The following is an 18,841-nucleotide window of genomic DNA, read 5'->3' on the forward strand; positions in this document are numbered from 1 at the left end:
ACATTTTGAAGTTACAGTGTGTTCTGAGGACATCACATGGCAATGCAGTTGTATCATCTCATAATTGACTGTAATTACTATACAATCATTTCCAGACTTAAATGTAGTTAACCATTAACCTGTATTTGTAGACTGTATTTGCTGAACAGCATGGTATGTTCCTTCATTCCCCAGCGCTATGTAATCACAGTTATACACCTTATCAGAGTGGCCAGCTGAAACAGTTTTTGTGGGGGTGGGAGGAAAGGCCACAGATACCTAGCTATTATTTGAGTATTTTTAAATAAAAAGTGCCAGTTTTATAGAAAACTTTGTCAGGAAACAAAACAAATGAGAATGCAGACTGCTAATTTTCATGCTTTCTGGACAAAACCCTCAAACCTCCACCTCAAGTCCTTGTGCATGAACCGGAGTAAGAAAAGCTGGCACTGAGACAATTCTTCAAGCTTCCAGATGGATTTCCTTACTATTCCTCATCTGTATATGTACATAATTATTAGACAGAGAGCATACTTGAGTCTCCAGCAACTTATAAATGTAATTTAGTTGTTTCTTCCATAACAATGAATGTATTGTTAACAGATTTGTAAATGATCTGCAGCAAGATTCAGCTGTTGTGAAAAATATAATACAACAATATAGAGTAAAGAACACTGTATTCAGTACTTATTAAGCAATCTTGCAGTACAGATAGTCAACAGCGGAACGCAGAGCATGACTGTAGAACTCTTGTAAACACAAAACTATGCATATTGAAGCTAGGGTTATTTGTTTTGGTTGGTGGGTCTTTTTGTGGTGGTTTTTTTTTTTTTTTTTTTTTTTTTGGTTGTCATTGTGTTTGTTTGTTTTCTTAATGGGTAATAATTAGGTTTGTGCAATCACATCTTTGGAACTTGCTCTGTATTCTATCCCAAACTGAGGTGTTACAGACCACTCAAAACTTGAAAGAAAGTGCTTGATGTGGAAATATACCACAAGATTAAACTGAGATAGCCTATCAATCACATCGATATAATGGCTGTTATATTCAAATAAATATCAATTAGTGCATTTCAAGTCTGTTTCGCTGCTTCTTTACATTTCAGAGGGACTAACAAAAGCAATTTAGAAATTCAGAACATACACCAACTAGTTACCAGCAGGACTCCACTTCCACGCAGGATCTGCTACAGCCCATCTCAGGCTGTAAAAGCCCAGCTACAAACTGTCTGTCTCTTTGGAAACTCAACATACAACTGCTGGCTGCTTGAGAAAGCTGCTGGCTTGGCCAGCCTGAAGTGTCTCTCGGACGTCTCCAGCACCACCTTATGCTGTGTTTCTGTTCCAGCCCCAGTGAGGGAACCAAGCTTTATTTAATAAACACAGATTCTTTATCCTCCTTACTACATAAGCAAAGAGTAAATGTGTTACCCTGTCCAGCACGATGCACTGGCACAACTCAAACAGATCGTTTAGTTGCAAATTACCTGGAAAGACTATGCTGGAAAGAAGCCAAACTGAGATCAGGAGTGACTTCAAAGTATTCTCAATAAATCAGGATAAATGTAATTCTAAAATGAGGTCTTAGTGCTACCAATTATTAAAGCATTTCAGCACTCTTCTCCTGTAGGTTTCCTGTTCCGAAGGCCAGGAAGGGTAAAGACAGCAGCAGAAGTTTGGTGTTCCTGGTTGAGGAGGACTTCTCATGCACCGTGGGGTGGCCTCAGCAGTTGCTGCACAATGCACTGTAACAGGCTTTTACGCCAAATCCAATTCTCAGCAGTACAAAAAGCATTCATCTTAAAGCAGCTTTGGGAGGATAAGGAAATCTAATCCTAGAGGGAACCCCTGTGCCCATGTACAATGGAAATTCCACCCACACCAAAACAATTTTCTGGATGCACATCAAAGAACATACCCTCTTCAGAACGAACGCTAAATACACCCGTCTCAGAACTGTGTCAATATTGGCGCTAGGAAACGAAATCTGACTTCTGAAACTGATGCTGGGAAAGACTCCAGTTGTCAGAAACTTAATGAAAGCTCTAGCACAATGTTACCTGCACTTCAGTCCATAGTAATACTGCTACATATCTTTGCAAAACACAAGGTTAAGGCATGAAAATATCCCGGGGTTTTTGCAGGACCAATTAAAAGTTTTAGGAACTCTTGTTTTAAGACACATTCAGTGTACAGTTACCTAACCCAATACATAAACGAAAATGGCAAACTTCTTCAAAGACATTTCCAAACAGTCATCAATAGGATTTCAAGTCTACAATTAAATCTTCATGATCAAATGCTTCTATTTCAGGGGAAAACTGCTTGACATGGATAAAGAAGTAAAGCTTCAGATATTTCTTACCCTAAATCCAGTAACTTGTGTCAGTAAGACTGCTGTACAACCTTTTCTCAAAGAAAACTCTCCCCTTCATTCAAAGAAGTTTCTCAGACTCTGAAAGCTTTTGTTTTGCATGTTGTTTGCTTGTTTTTAAATAAACACAATGCAACCCTCATTATCTTCCTCAGCCCGACCATTCTCAGTACTTCCTTCCCTGGGTCTTTGCACAAGACGACATAATGTTGCAAACGACACCAACTGACCATCCTGAAAATTTACTACTCTAAGGGTTGGAACAAAGAAATATCAAAGGGACTGGCTATTCTATCACCACACGACAGTTGATGAACAAGGAGGAAGCAGAGAGGTCGGCAGAGATGCACACGGAGTCCTGCAAGCTGGAGGTCTGCAGAGTGACAGCGGCACCTTGCTCAGCCTTCTCCCTGCTGCTCTCAGTACCTCTGTGCCATTCAATTCAGCTGCTCCAGAGGGAAAGCTGAACATTAAATATAATCCCACTCGTGCTCCTGACTGCTGCAGCAGCCCAGCTCATTCCTGAAATGCCAGGTGCCCCCAGAGCTGATAACCTGCACAATCCCAGCACCTCACTCAAGGCCCAGGAGAAGGAGAAGAGGGACCTGGCAGAGGCTGGGGGAGACAGGACCAGCAGACATGCGCACACACGAATGCCTCTCCCTTTGCATCCTTCTAAATAAAATTAAGCCGCTCATGTCATTTCCACTGCCAGATTAGCTCAAGCATGGTACATTTCCAATTCAGCTCATTCACCTCACTCTGATTCTTGCTGCGTGCTGTCTTCTATTCATATCTACAACCATCACTGACAGTAGCAGGAAAAGTACCATAAATCCAACAATAAAACACTTTTTAAGAGTGAGAAGTTAATGAGAACTACAGGATTAGGTTTTTTCTTTCCTTCACTATTTTTTAAAATTTTACTAGCCTGATATTAACATGCTGTAGGCACAATTACTACTAATAACTTTATTTCTCTTGCTGCGCATAAGAGATTAAAGCACTGAATTCACACAAATGAAGTAAGTTTAAATAAATGGTGATCAGCTTCTTCTCTAGCCTTGCCCTGAACCTTCCTCCTCAACCTTCCAATTAAGTAAACCAAGGGATCTCCTTAGAACTACAGTTTTTAAATAGATTAAAAAAAAAAAAAAAATCACAGAAACCTAAGGAAGCAAGTCAACAGAATATGAAATGTAACATATAATGAAGTAGCAGCAAGGATAGAAATTATTTTAGAAAGTTTCAAAAACCAGTTTCCTTATTTCACTTTTTTCTCATCATTTTTATCATACTCCATTTACAAATCATTAAGATGAGTTGAAACTGCTAAAGTACAGCTCTAAACTTAAAAATCTCAAAGTATGGAATCTCAGTGCAGAAAATAAGGCGGAAGAGAAGGATCTTACGCATGTCTGTCAAGATCTGCGCATTTTGAAAGTGAGTGAGAGACAGGGGATGTTTCCATATATATGAAGAATCGCATATATTGCATACACATCCTATATGCATAGATAGGAAGTAACTGAAAATCCCACGTAACAGCTGCTTTTATATCATGTCTTTGTGACACATTTGAAGAACTAAAAACAACATGCCACTGGGTAAACATAGCCCTCAAAATGGATGTAGGTTTAAGTCAAGAAAATTCTGGTCCTGGTTTGCAAAGACTCAATCCAGAATTGTGTTTCTGGAACCTAATTTAGACAGGCATTTGGACTTATCAACAGGTCTTATGTATTTAAGAGAGAAAAGGGAAAACTTTAGCTGCAGAAAACCTCCAAACATGATAGAAGCAGAAAGGCTGGTATGCCTGACCCTTACTTAAAAGTAGATATACATTCTTAATGTGTATTAAGTTTAAAAACAGGACTAGCAACATGCTTACAATGAACACTGAAGCACTCAAACATTACAACTTCAAAGAATAATGTAAAATCTTCACAGATCAAGCCATAGTTCAGGGCCAGGTCTCATCTCGATGAGATTCTTGGCTGACCAAAACAATTTTGGAAAAAAAAAGTATTATCAGACATGTGCACTATTGTTTTATCCAGCACATACTTTGAACCACAAACTACTCATATCTAATGGCAGCTCACTGATCCATTATTACACCTCAGAAATAAAAATGGATGTCAGAGAAATGACAGCAGTACCACATCATCACCTAATTACCTTGATAAAGTGACTATATGCTTAGTACAGACATTAGCAAACACATGTTTATGAAACTGAAGCATCATTTACTCTGGCAGGTAGATTATTTAATCCTGAGCACTGTAGGGTGAGTGGACTCTCTGAATATGCAGCGAAATCTGTAAGGAGTTTCTGGAAATTCTGCCTAGGCCTTAATACAGTCTGTTCAGATTTTTTCCCAGGGGAAAGATGCAAAGAGGAGGCAAAGATAGCATTATGTTGCTGCTGGTTTGGGTGGAGTTTTTTTGGTGAGTTTTATTTTTTTTCGAAAGTGTGCAAAATAAGAGTTGTAACAGCAGAGTCTGACATAAAACCACTTGTAATCTAGTCAACAAGTAGTACAACTTGTAAAATCAGCTTCTTCACATGTTCATTGCGTCAATAAATCCAGAATGACCCTAAGAAGGTCTGGACCTTTGTTTTGCAAATGCCTGAACATACCTATGAACAAACTTGACAAATCAGTGATTCCTAGAGGTCTATTATCCTGTAACTACTTCAACTCAAACTAAAAACCATGCTAACACTTCCTTCAGTTGCAAGATACATAACCTGTTTATTTTGGTGCATCTCATTCAGTATGGACCAGTAACAGCCCCCTACTGTACCAGCTCACCATCTCCCCAGCTTTTTTCAGCTCCAAGTTTACCTACCAGCAGGCTGAAGGTGTCATCTAGTGGCCACAGATAACTCCTGCAGCCTCAGAAGTTTCTGCAGTCTGGCTGTCAGGGCAAGACACGAGATTTTTGAACCCTTAAAGCACATGCAGAACTGAAGAGAGTGCGCTGGTGGACCTTCAGCTGAAGGTCCAGTATCTGAACTGGGATACAGTCCTAGCAGTCATGTTCATGACGTTCTGTGTTCACATTCCCTATCACGCCTTAAGTGTTAAGTCTCCCACTTCCAACTCACAAGGCCAAATTCACGTTCTGTCCTTCTTAAACATGCTTGGGAGTAGACATGACTGTGGTGTTTCTAACCCACATGTAGCTCACTGTCCCTATTCAGGGCTGGGCAAAGAGATTTTCTGAATAATGTCACTACACATGCAAAGCAGCAACTCAAGCGACAGCCTTTCCCACCAACTAAAGAGCAAAGCCTCAGCACAGCAAGCTGGCCCATCATACTCTGTTCCCATTCCTCCTACACCACAAACTTGCTGTCTTGGTTTGGACAAAGCACCTAAATATTTAGGCAAGGTATCTCAGTCATAGAAAAACCATCTGTCTAATAACATGCAAAACTCAGGAAGAACTGTAATATGTTAAACAGGTACTTGAAATATGACTTATTAATACTGTTTATCAAAGTGGTTTTTTATCTATAAAAATCTTAAGCTTCATAAAAATTTGTAATGGTTCATCAGTTTTGTTCAACACCTCCAGTCAGGTAAGCTCCACAAATTTAAGGCAGTATAACTTTATTTGAAGACCTCATCTATTCATCCCTCAGATGAATGATCATTTCAACTATATTTGAAATAAAAAAGGGAAAAATCAGCACAAACACCTTAGTTTGAAACAAACTTGGATCCTGATCCATATTTGTTACTCTGTGTTAACTTGTGTCAGGTGTTGAGTGACTGAACTGCAGGCACCTGACCCAAGAGCAAGATAGTCCTAAGTTTCTTTATGTTTCTGGAAATCACTTTGCTGCAACACTAATGCCAGGCTCTGGAAGGACATGTTGCTACTCTTCCTTCACAAAGTAGAGATTGATATATACATATTTTCTTTTTAAATGCTTGCAGTGCTGCTCAGAGGTGCATCTAATGCAGTGAGCATCAGGCGTTAACTATCCCCTGCCCCCGGCAACTTTCTAACACACACACACAATCCATGCGGTTTAATATCTTGTAACTTCATCTCATCAGCAGTAGTACCCTCCTAGAAATCAGTAACTATAGGTTCTTGAGACCCCTCATGGATGAGCCAAAAGACTTCCTTAAATTCATATTCAACCTCTCTGTGACTCAGAGCCTCCATCTGCCTCTATCACCTCAGTCAGAAAGGTGTCACCTAGCTTTCTTCATCAATCCTATCAATCACTTGGGTAATTCAAGTGAAAAGTGCTATAAAAGTGCAAATTATCGCTAAGGTATTGTTAAGGAGCTCTGACCTATTTCAAGCTGCAGTTGAAGGTGGAAAATGGTACAACCGCACCAACAGGTGAAAGAAAGGTAAACCTTGCAAGCCTTAATGTCAGAGTTAAATATAAAAGGTTTCTTCAAAATGGTGTGGCATGAGCAGCAGTTAAGTGATGCTTGAAGCTTCTATTTAGCCCATCCGCCCTCTGATCTCAGCAGGCAACACCTCCCGCTTGCTTCACAGGTCTAGCAAATTAAGCTTTGGTCAGATCTGCCTTACATGGGGGACCTGGAGAAGGACTGTCTCTAATGGCTCCAAAGCACATTTATTTCTGGAAGGAGGGGAACACCTTACCCTTTTAGGTGAGTACACCACCAAGAGCTCTTTTCTTGCCACTCACTGCTCATAGCCCCAGTCACAGGGGCGCTGAAGTTAGTAAACAGTTCTGCAGCACTCCAAGGTCTGCATAAGCACACCACAGATCTATTTTTCTAGTTTTAAACAGGCTAATTTCTAATCTCAATAAAAATAATACTGATATTCTGCAGTCTTAACTGGCCAACAACATATGAAGGGTGAAACCACTCCTCTCTCAAGACTTCCACACAAATTTAACCCATTCCAATTTTATTTCTTGATTTATGTACTTTACATTTAAGATCCTCTTTGGAAAAAGCAATGAGAAAGCAGGTTCATTGCTGGTCTAAAATAGCATGCAAAAAATATCACTGATGAATAGAGTAGTAGACGCCTACTGATTTATACCATGCTAGGGCAAGCCGCATTGCCCTGTCTCACACCATGCTTTCAGTGAACTGCAAACAGCAAATGAGGAGCAGTAACAGTCACTCAAGCCCACTTTGTCCTGCTACTGCAAGAAAGATGCACACGCTTTTTCTACTACATGCACATACATACACACAAAGACATACACGTGTAGGTGTGTATGTATCTACACATACTTTTTTTGCAGGTACATGCAAGATAAAAACAAACAGCACACAGCAGGCTGCTTTGTGAAGTAGCCATGCAGAAGAAAAATAGTGGCAGAGTGGAATAAAAAGACAAGAAACTGCAAAATACCACAGCCACTCTTAAAATATCTACCCACCTTTGTGTACTGAAATTAAAATGTCAAGCTCCTTCTGGAGCTTCTACTACTACTTAACATGCAGATCAGCCAAAGCATGGCTACGCTTACTTAGTGCTGCAAATACCTGGGTTGACAGACTTCCTTTTGACAAAAGGTTTATTATATTGATCAGGCTTTTATGATCCTAAAAGACAGACATAATTCGCCCTTCCTCAAGGTCTTACCAGCAACTACCTAGAAAATCTGGTTCGTTGGGCAGCTGGTCCCCTCTACCAGAGATGTTTCACAAAGATGGCCTATTATACCCATCTTCCAGAGATGGCACAATTTTGCAGAAATTATTTCCAGGTATAATTCAAAGAGGTTGACCATCTTAAACACATTACTGACTGATGCCTAAGCATCTCAAGACAACCCCTCTTTACACCTTAATTACTCGGCAGAAATCAGCTAAAAAGTATTAGTCAACTGCTTTTCTCTGAGGGCCCTGCCCTCCTATCGTTCCTCAGCTTGCTGACCTGCAGGACAAGCTGAAATACCTCTTTGAGAACTGCCAGTAGCAAAGGATTTATCTGCTTTTATGTATATTTGTCAAAACACACTGCAGGAAATTTGATCAAAAGCAGGAGTGCAAATTGCTGATAATTTTTAAAATATATTCACTTATTCTGAAAGCCCAGTTGGAAAGTACCTCTTTTTCCTCTGCCTAGCCATCACTTCACCAACGCAGCAATTTGGATTCCTTGTCTCACTAGAGGTCCACCAGAGACCAGGTGTCCATACCTGCAGCAAACACTTCCATGTGGAGCAGAACCTGCCAGAGACTCCAAGTCACACATTCAGTGAAAGGTCTAATTCAGAAAGCCTCTACCACAGTCTTATTCCTGTAATCATTTTGAATAAACCATAAACAATAACATAGATGGGAAGGCCTCAGTTGTGTTGTTAGAATATATCAGAGGCTTTTTCAAACAGGGCCTGGCTAGCTGGCTACCTTCTTGCAGCCTTGAAGGGGGAGGAAATAGCTTAAATCTAGTAACTTTTTATTGGTCCTGATTAACAACCACCTGTTTCTTGAGTGAGTTCCACCAACACAGGAGGTACTACTGCTGACTGAGATTTTGTCCGCACACATAGGCCCACGTGGAATTTGCTTGCAGTTTTACCTAAGAAACCTCCAAGTGTTTACAAACCAAATTGCTATTTCTGAGTTACTCTAACAAGCTTCAAGGCGAACCAACAGCCACAAAAGTAATTTAGCCAACTATGGAACACTTATAGCTATATTACTATCATTTTAAACTTAAAAAGCATACATTCCTGTAGCCAGCTTGGAACAGGAAAACTCAGATTATTTTCACTTCTCTTACAGTTTCACTTTTGAATTATTTGGGGAAACAAACATTTTACTTAAACATCTACATAAAGATAGTCCTTCAATTTGAAAATATTTTAACTTCATAATATAATAAACACTTTTACCTTACAGTAGTGATCTAACAGATGAAAGGGAAAGAATCCATTTTGAGTAGCTTTACTTTGCAGTGAATCCTGCTCATCTTTAGCTGAAATACACAGGTTTTTCCAGTAGCATCTTTTGGGACTACTTTTGAAAAAAAATGTCCTCCGTGTAGCATTAGCACTCTTTACAAAAAACACATGTCCCATCATACTTGAGTTTCGCATCTGAAAAATCTCAGATGCTGCCCAGGTTTCTGCTCAGGTTAGCTGTCCATCAAGGAAGACTACGTCTTGTGGGAGCAGGCCACATCAGCTCCCTGCACCACCCTCCACATGACAGCGCCTCCCAGTGAGGCTCTCCCAGCATCATCCCAGACAGAAGCCCGTGGAGAACGTTGCTGCCATGACACCATCTCCATGCAGAGAGTGGACACAACACTGTTAGAAGGTGCTGCAACAAGGGCAGTAACTCCATATCCTCACCTGCAGAAGTTGTGTACTTGCAGAACCATGGTCATGGCCCAGCTGCATCAGCTCTGGAGGTGTTAGGTTCCTTGTATTCTAATTTGCCTAATAAAGAAAGCATTATTCTTGTGATTTACTCTCATTAACTAGCTTGTCCAATTACAGAAAAAGAAGAGTTATTTTTCCCTCCAAAGAGAAATCAAAAAAAATATACCATCAAACCAAATTGTCTTTTTTTTTTTTTTAATGCTTGGGATTCCAGGTAGTTCTTTCAATCCTTCTGGCTATATAAAAGCCAACTGAATTTCATGCTGTGCGAGCCTGATAGCAACATTTAAATATGTTTTCCTTCTCATCCTGAAACTATAATTCCTCCCACAAATACAATTTTTGTTTTGTATAAAGTTTTCACCGGACAGCATCTTTTCTGTAGCTTAAGGTACTCTATTACTCAAAAAATCTGAAGAGTTAATGTGCCACATTTGGTATGGGTTTTCAGTTTACTTTGGTATGGGAAGGGAAGGAGTAGAGATGGTATTTTCAAATCTTAACTCTACTGTCTGAACAACCTCCAAGCAAAGCAAACATCGACCCTTTAATCCCTCATCAAAATCCACTAGCACAAACTTCTGTACTTGCACAGAGTCTCACAGAGGGTAACAAGGCCCTGAACAAATGCACGGGTCTACACCAGCAAGTCTCAAAATCGGATCTTTATCTTGGGATGTAACATCTGGCTACCCTAGTCAAAACACAGCCCCAGGGAACTCATGTAGAAATATTTATTGCTGCTTTTTGCCAGCACATAACACACATAACAAAAGCTTGAAAACCACTAACAAAAACTTCCTTAACTCCATAAATCACATACAAGCAACAACCATCACCTTGCTATTTAAAACAAACAAACAATATTATAGTACTGAGCACAGACACGTACTCTTCTTACAGGCCACTGGAGGAGATGCTACCTTCTCTTTTAGAGATATTCTGCCACTAGTCAAAATCTCAGAGTAACTGCTCACACAAACACAGCACCAAGTCCAGACTTAAATTTAACCAGCACCCTGATTCTGTAGTAAACCAGTATTCTGCATCCACATGAAGCTACCTTGCTAAAATCACTTACCAAACACCCTCACTGAAAGTCTCATGTAACTTCTAAGCACAGCCCAACACGTAGCGTGCTATGCTGGGTCACAAGAAGGAAAACCACGCAAGGCAGCACCTACTTCAGAAAGGATCACAGGAGAAATATAAAAGCAACATCACAATTAAGACATGCTATCTTCAGCATCAGTAACTAACTGATGATATCTGGACTGGAAATTATCCAAACTGCAAAATCCTATTTAGAAGATGCATATGTCCCCACTAGAAGAAATATTGCAATAGTGGTGTACTTCTAGAGATACATCCTCCTCCTCTTGCATTTTACTTGGCCTGCCCTTAAGGTTCTAGCCTGACAAACAGTTAAGGTAGCATATGTCAGCTCTGAAATCAAAAGCAGTCCTGTCCCCTGTCCCACTTACATTGCCCACACTCCTGGAGACCGCTTTCTTGGGGCAATGGAGCTGTTCAGTTCTCTAGTCTAATTCATGACACACTATATGACCCACCCAATGGCGGTCAAGTATATTTTTAGTAGACAGAAAATGTTAAGCTAATAAAACCCAGTAATTTTAGCTATGATCAGTCCTCCAGTCCAGCTCATTACACAACTGCAAAAGCACTATCATGGCCCCATGGGGTAGGATGCAAGTGTCTGAGGCTGGGATTGTTTCTTTCAGTGGCAGTGCCACCATTTAAACATGGCACTTCACTACTACCTCTGTCAATTAAGTCTTATTTGCTTCTTTGTCAGGGAGCTGTAGTTCAACTAACATATCTTTTAGCTATGTTCAAGATGCGGTCAGCATTACATGTGTAGTGAAATGAACGTGAAAAAAACCTCTGGGAGCAATACCTTTCACTCTTCCTGCCTACAAATAGAGAGCACTCATTAATATCCTTGTGGTCTCTCCAACAGGGAAGGATCCAACTTGCAGACAGAACCTGCCATTCCCCTTCAGTGCACTCCAAAATAAATTAACAAGTTTCCACAAGTTAACAGAAGACCAGGTTGCCAAAATGTGACAGAACTAGCAAATGACAGCCCTAGCTGTCAACAAGGCTACAAAATCACTTATAAGCACAAAATCTAGTCACTGGTAGGAACTCTTGGCCCTACTGATACAGGTTGGATTTTTTTTTACAGCAGCCTCTTATCAATCAGACTGAACATGTGAAAAATAAGTACAAAATCAGCAAAAGAGCAAAGAAGTCCAGCAGCTGTCCGGCTTGACGCGTAACATCATGCCTGTGTTCTCAGAGCTGCAGTTTCTCTACCAGCATAGTGCAAGTAAAAAGGCACTAACTTTGGCAAATAAGAGTTGGGTACCTGAGTCCACATGGGATATAAATTTCCATCTACAGAATAAGCACATTTCTCACACATTTATTATGGAAATATCAGCATTTAAAATAATCTTTAGAATCAGCACACTGAGGCAAATGGGCATGCATCACTCATCTAACACACGGATATGAACAGCACATAAAAGGTCTTTGACCACAGTTTTATCCCTTATAACATAACATAGGGTTAATTTCTTGAACACAAGTCTAGAGAAAAAAGTAGATTTAGCAGCAATGAACACAAATTGCATGGAGGTAAAAATTGCAGAGTGTAATACACCCAGCACCTGAAACCAAATACAAAAAATGGAGGGCCATACACGGCTGAAAGTTTTATTATTACTTCCTATACAACGCTCTTCCACCACTACCACAGACAGGCCACAGACTGGGCAATAAAAGTGGTCTGTTGTTTTCCTTTTGACCTTACACATATATCTACAAAGCTGTTCAATTACAAGTGGTAAATGTGGCCTAGTAATACAACACACTCTTAAGAAAATATGCTCCGACTTAACCTGCAACTGAAAGAAGTGCTAATTTCCACCATGGGCAAAACAAAAGAAATTCAGTTATGCCCCAAAATGCTATCACAAATCAAACCCCAGTTTCTAATTTACCATACCTCTTCCATCAACACGTATCAAACTCTGAAACTGAAGTCTCCTCAGAACTGCTTTCAGCAAAGATACTGAGGAACTTCACTATCAGAGAAGTATCCCCCACTCCCACAATTAATCGAAGACTAAATTTATTCCCTTTTATCACGGAACCAAGAATTCAAGTTGGCATCATAAAAAAAAAAACAGTGCACTATCGTCTGGATTAAGACCACAAGCAATTGCAGTCAAGCCTCAAGCTTGAGACACATCACACCTCCCATTACCCTGAACAACATCCTTCACTTCTTCCTATTGTCCCTTGCCACCTAGGGAGCAGTTCAGACCTGCAGCCATGCCCTGTAGCTGCGACAGCACCATCCAAAACCCAGCTGGCCCACCACAGGTAGGCTTTTTGAATGGCTTCCTTTGAAGAGTCCTCTGCAAAATCACTCAGGGCACCACAGTCAGAACAAACAGAGTTGTCCCATTAATCTGACTGTTAACAGGCAGTAATGAAAAGGCAGCAAAAGAAGAGTACCACAACACAAAGTAGTAATCTGCCACCAGTTACAGATTAATTATTTTAGAAGTCCATTAGAACCTACACCACGAACGATGCTCACCTGTTTAAAAAGCTGAAAGTTAGTTAATGAACCTGTGGTATTTACATCCTTCATTCCATAAAGAAAGAAAAAAAAATTAAAGTAAATTAAAAAACCACAGCAACGTAGGAAGAAGCGTTTCTGTACAAGTTGCCTGTTTGATGCAACTGAGAAATTCTTCCAAGCAATCTGCTTTATCTCAGTCAACCTGTTTTCTATCCTGAGGGATGGTCAGCAACTGTATTTTTTTTACTTCTTGCTTTTCCTGTGTATAATTTTATTTCCACACATAAAATCGTGTTATTCCCACGTATACATCACGCTATTCTAGATCCACATTTATTACTAAATCACTGTAAAGTCTCTTTCTGGCATTATTCAGTCCATCTAAAAGTTCTGAAACTACTTGAGTGGGTTTTTTTGTTGTAAGTTGTTTGAACCCTACCTTTATGATCTGTCCTTTATGGTTATATTTCTGCCACATCTATCCACATGTTTCAATAAAAGAAAATCAAATTTACACACTATAAACTTTCATTGACTACAGTTCTTTGCTACAGCAGAATCCATCATTTCCTGCATATACTCCATTACAGTATTAGCAGGAGCAAAAGCATCTAATCAGAGAGCGTAACAACACGATTGCTCATTTCTTGTTATTGAGCCGGGGTAGGTTGTGACCCGTGGTTCCACCTCCAGCAACTCCCTGGACCTACTCGATGTAAGAGCAGCACTCACCTCCTTCGCCTTCCAGGGTCACAGAGCTGGCACAGAAATGTTTTCGGTGCAGCAGGCTACCATTCTGCCTACAGCTCTGGCTCGCCGCAACAGAAGAAAAATCACCATCACACCGCTTTTTCCCGCTTGCTGTGTTAGCCTGTCAGAAAAAGAGCCCGCAGCCACCCATAAAAATTAACTCCAGACCGATGAAAATAACTCTTTCAGGGGAGGAGTAACCGCGTCGTGAGGAAAATGAAAAGCAGGAAGCTGATCTCAGCGGCGCGGGGAGCGCGGGCGGGGCCGCGGGGCGAGGAGAAGCGGAGCCGGGACTCGCCGCTCCACGGCTCGGCGGCGGCGCGGCCGGACCCCGCCGCATTACTGAAATGCCAGCCTCACGGCTCGCTTCCAGCCGGCAGCACCCCCTCCCCGCACACACGGGCACCCCCAGCACCCCGTACACCCCCGCCCCCGGGGGCCGACGTCAGCGCGCAGGTAGCCGGGCCCTGCGCAAGCGGCCGCCCCGCCGGCACCGCCGTGCCCTCCCCGGCCGCTTCCCCGCTGGCCCCGGCCCGCGCCAGGGCTGCCCGTGGGTGCCGCCGCTGAGCCCGTTTTTCACGCGTGAGCCGGTTCGAAAAGGCACGTCCTGCGGGAGCGAACCCAAGTCTCCTGCGGCTGGAGGAAACTCGTACTGCGCGTTAAAAACAAGAGGTGGTGGTATCTTCTTAAAGATCGGACTGCCATGTTTTTTGTGCCTAACTAACTTCCTTTAATGAAGTTATCACAAAAACAAAACAAAAAAAAGGAGGTGGGGGTGTGTATTCTTTAGGAAAACAGCTTAAAGAACCGACAGGCTTTTCAGGCTAAAATTGAAACCGACACCAAGCTGGGCTTTAACTTGGAAACAGCATCTCCCTGCTCTGCACAAACCTCCTCTCCTAAAGGCACCCACCAACCCCGCCAAGGCCCCCCCACTCCAGGGGCAAGGCAGGACACTGACTCCCCTGCCTGCCCTCCTGCCCCCTGCAAGAGTCAGGGTGCACCCACCACTTGCCGTACTGTCCCCACATTCCTCGAGAGTGAGCTTTATTCGCATAATTAGGACGGCACTACAAAATCCCACGTAAAACAGAACTATATATAACATTCTAAATAAATACGAGCTTGGAAAACATGTCAAGATAAACCCAAAAAGATAGAGGGCAAAAGTGGACTGACTACCATGGGAGCTATCAGCCATTGGTTCAAAAGAAAAATTAAAAGCCACAATGGAGAACAGCATGTAAACAGATCTTAACACAGCCAGGATCTGATCTATGCCTCTCAACCAAAAGTAGACGGTCCCTATCTGTTCAGTTTTTCTAAATGAGACCATGGAGATAACCACAGAGAGTGTTCCTACTTAGACACCTGTCTCGCTGTCTTTCAGGTCTAAATGTTTTGCCTCATGAGCTTTGCATGGCAATATCTGCAGGTATTTTGCACCGGTGGTACAGAGGAGACACAGGACCAAAACAAAACAATAAGTCAGTTTAAGTCAAGTTCTTACACTTTTGAAAATCCTGTCTGGTGTCCTCCACATCAATACTGACAGGGAAAGGGAAAAGAGAAGCAACTGTATCTTTAGCACTTCTTTCATATATTCTCTTGTCTGCTCAATACAGGAACCTGTAGTATGTCTTTAACTCACATTTGAAGATCCCATTCCAGAAGATTATGAAACCCAAGATCTTTTAACAAAACATTTAATGCCTCCTTTGAAATTCACTGCATCTTGTCCACTTTTTGACACCTTTTCAAACTATGTCCTATATTCAGTCTGCAGTCAGATCCAGACTGAGCTGGAGACATAATCACACCCCTCTCCCTACCTCTCTGCAGAGCCTGATGGCCTTCACTTCAAGAGTGGACAGACAGGACCTGTGCCTTCATCTTCAGCCTTCCCCCTTCACAGCCAGTCTCTGGTGACTGCAGTTAGATTAACTCCTCAGGCTGTAAGTTGAAGGTCACCGATGCAGACATACATCTCTATCTACAGCTACTCTAACGGAGTAGTCTACTCCGACTGAGTGGATGCAAAGCCTCAGTCGCAGCAGTATCTGCAGGTGCAGCAGCAACATCAGCAGAGCCACAAGGAGACTAAAGGCAGCCTAAATCTCAGCATGCAGGCTACGCCAAGACAGCATACAAGCCACAACACGCCTCATCCTGTCCACCTTCATCTCAATGCCCTTTCTGCACTAGTGTCCATGTAGTTGGGCAGCTTTATCCCTTTTTATTCATATAGTGAGGAATGCTAGTTTCTCAGGAAAGCTTACTCCTTTTTTGGGGAAACCATTAGCACTGAAGTGACATACAGCTGCTTCCTTACTAAGGAAACATATAGTTTAAAGCCAGAACTATATCAGAACTGGGAATGTAGTTTATAGACTCAGCTGAAAACATCCAGTGAGTATTAAAACCAAGAATCCACAAAACCTGCATGGGATATTGTGCTGGCAGTGATGCGTGAACAGTAGACAAGGTTAAAATACGGGAAGAGCCCAACTTAAAAGAAACAGCAAAGATATTCCCAAAATATTTTTTATACAGTTACTGTTACATAAATGCTGGGCTTCTCTTCAAATCAAAGCCAACACTTGTACAGCATCACTCACAGCTCTGCGAGTCCACCATACCAGAGATAAATGAGCTCACAAGCCCATCTCCAGTTCCAGGATTACTGTGTGTATATCAGAGAAGCTGCTTCCTACCTGCTTTATAGAAGAGAGATTGTATAGCACTGAGTACTGGTCTTCCCCTGCTATTCAAATTGATACTGAATTTTGAAAGGGCAGTTCTCACAAATACCATCCAGGTACGTTGTTGCTACACTGTATTAGTCTGTACACACCAGCGAGAGTATTTCATTAGATGCAGAAGAGCAATCTCCGGAATTCCTGACATGACACTCAAAGACAATTTTTTCCAGCAACCTAGAGAATACCAGAAGCACTTAACAAAAAAAAAAAAAAAAAGGTATATTTAGTTATTAAAAATTATTAGTGCATTTATGAGGTTGACTTACAAATCACTTAAGGCACATATTTAACATCTTTAACAACAAAGGCACATCTTCAGTCTACCTTGACTTAGTAACAAACTAGATGTTTTTAAGTCATGTGCTATTATTTATTTTGCAAACAATTTTTTATATGTGTCCTGGAAGATCCTGCTCTGTCAGCCCACTTCAGCCTTTTACTGTTGAAAGCACCTCATCGTTAAGATGACAGTTCATACGAAGAAAAAGTTGGAGGGACACCCGAAGTATTGCATTGTTTTCAGTACAAAAAGCTCGAATTTCTTTAACCCTGCCTTTCTATGCAAGCAACTTCCTTGAGAAATTAGAGTAGCATCTGCTTGTACTTCAGATAATTATTCTCTGCTGCTTTGCCCCTCCCAAGTTTCCTTGACTGAGGTCATCAAAATAACAAGTACATTATAAAAATCAAAATCTACCATTTTTAGGATTTCAGGGGCAGGACTATGAAAGTCATTATTAGGCAACCATTCATCTCAAAGCAAACAGTTTGTGCTTAACACTACCAAACAGTAAGACTTCTGTCATTGTCTTTGCTGGCTAATGTTATTACCCTGTCCAGGGGTCTCCAACTTCAGTATAGATACAGCACTGGATCAGCAGTTTTTACACTGTAGTCATTATTTCCTATGGGTCTGAAAAAGTAACTAAGAAGATTAGTCCATTGTTGGTAGGCTTACATTCATTTTTCAGGCACCTGTACAATCTACAGTACACTTTTTTAGTGTTTTTAAACTAATCATAATTTTTTTAAAACAATTTGAAAACCCACTACTTTAAATTGTGTCAGCTTTTTTTTCCTCACAGGGTGAATACAAATTTTTTGCAAGCTTGAAAATGGTCATGAAAATGGATCATCTAACATATAATCATCCTTCAGATACTAAACAAGATAAAACCTACCTCAGAAAGGCATGAAGTAGGAAGTAGCAAGCACCTACAAGTATATGCACTTCTATGCTTCAAACTCATTCACACACACTTAAAAGTCCAGGCACTTTCAAGCAAGTAGCTATTCTGTACTGTTTTATCATGAACTCGAAATCTTTGTATTGTTTAAGCTACAGTTGTCAAAATTAATTTTTATGTGACAATTTCTGACCTCTCATCCCCTACATTAAAGGCAGGTGGAAACTAGGCACCAAGTTGTCTCTATGTTCATTTAAAACAAGTCAACCCCGAGATAGTTTGATTACAAATTTACTCACTCCATCAGTACATCTATCTTCTCTTGAACTGACATGACAGGATGACTTCGCCTGGCTTGTTACTCTGGTACTTTATGACCATTAAAATTACTTAGAAAGTGCCCAAGATGGGGAAGACCTGATGAAAGAAGATACAAAGGGAAAAAGTAACACTGATGTATGGTTGCATGGTTGAAAGCTTTCTCCTGCTAACCAAAAAGGAAATACACCAGCAAATAATCAAGGAAACAAACAAACATTTTGAGAGCATATTTAAAACACTCCAAAGCTTAACCTGGAAGTGACTGTCAGTCAAGACATCCAAACAATTCCCCAATCAATCAAATCTGCAATAGCAGTCTGCTATTGTAATCTTGCCTTCTGCAAAATTCACAAAAAAAGTGTGCTCACATACACAGAGTTTCCAGCAGTATCAATAAATTATAATCTACGCTGAAGCTCCATATTTTAATCTCCATATATTATGAAGAAATACAACATTAATCACTAAACCAAGTCACTATTCAGCTCAAAAT

At 41.0% G+C, this 18,841-nt stretch overlaps 1 protein-coding gene across 18 annotated transcripts in view; it reads right to left on the minus strand.

Annotated features, from left to right (window-relative positions):
• The window catches only part of BBX (BBX high mobility group box domain containing), a 153,659-nt gene that overhangs the window by 105,193 nt on the left and 29,625 nt on the right, over nt 1-18,841 (minus strand). For 3 of the 18 annotated variants that reach the window (XM_071808514.1, XM_071808507.1, XM_071808494.1), the window contains one exon: nt 18,327-18,444. The exons of 14 other annotated variants lie outside the window; for them this stretch is intronic. The gene's annotated coding sequence lies outside the window, so the exon portion shown is untranslated. Of the gene's footprint in view, nt 1-14,060; nt 14,334-18,326; nt 18,445-18,841 lie in introns of those variants that run through there. One more of the 18 variants, XM_065829417.2, reaches the window with a different exon arrangement.

This window comes from Patagioenas fasciata, chromosome 1, assembly GCF_037038585.1.
Source record: "Patagioenas fasciata isolate bPatFas1 chromosome 1, bPatFas1.hap1, whole genome shotgun sequence".
In the NCBI taxonomy this organism is placed as follows: Eukaryota; Metazoa; Chordata; class Aves; order Columbiformes; family Columbidae; genus Patagioenas; species Patagioenas fasciata.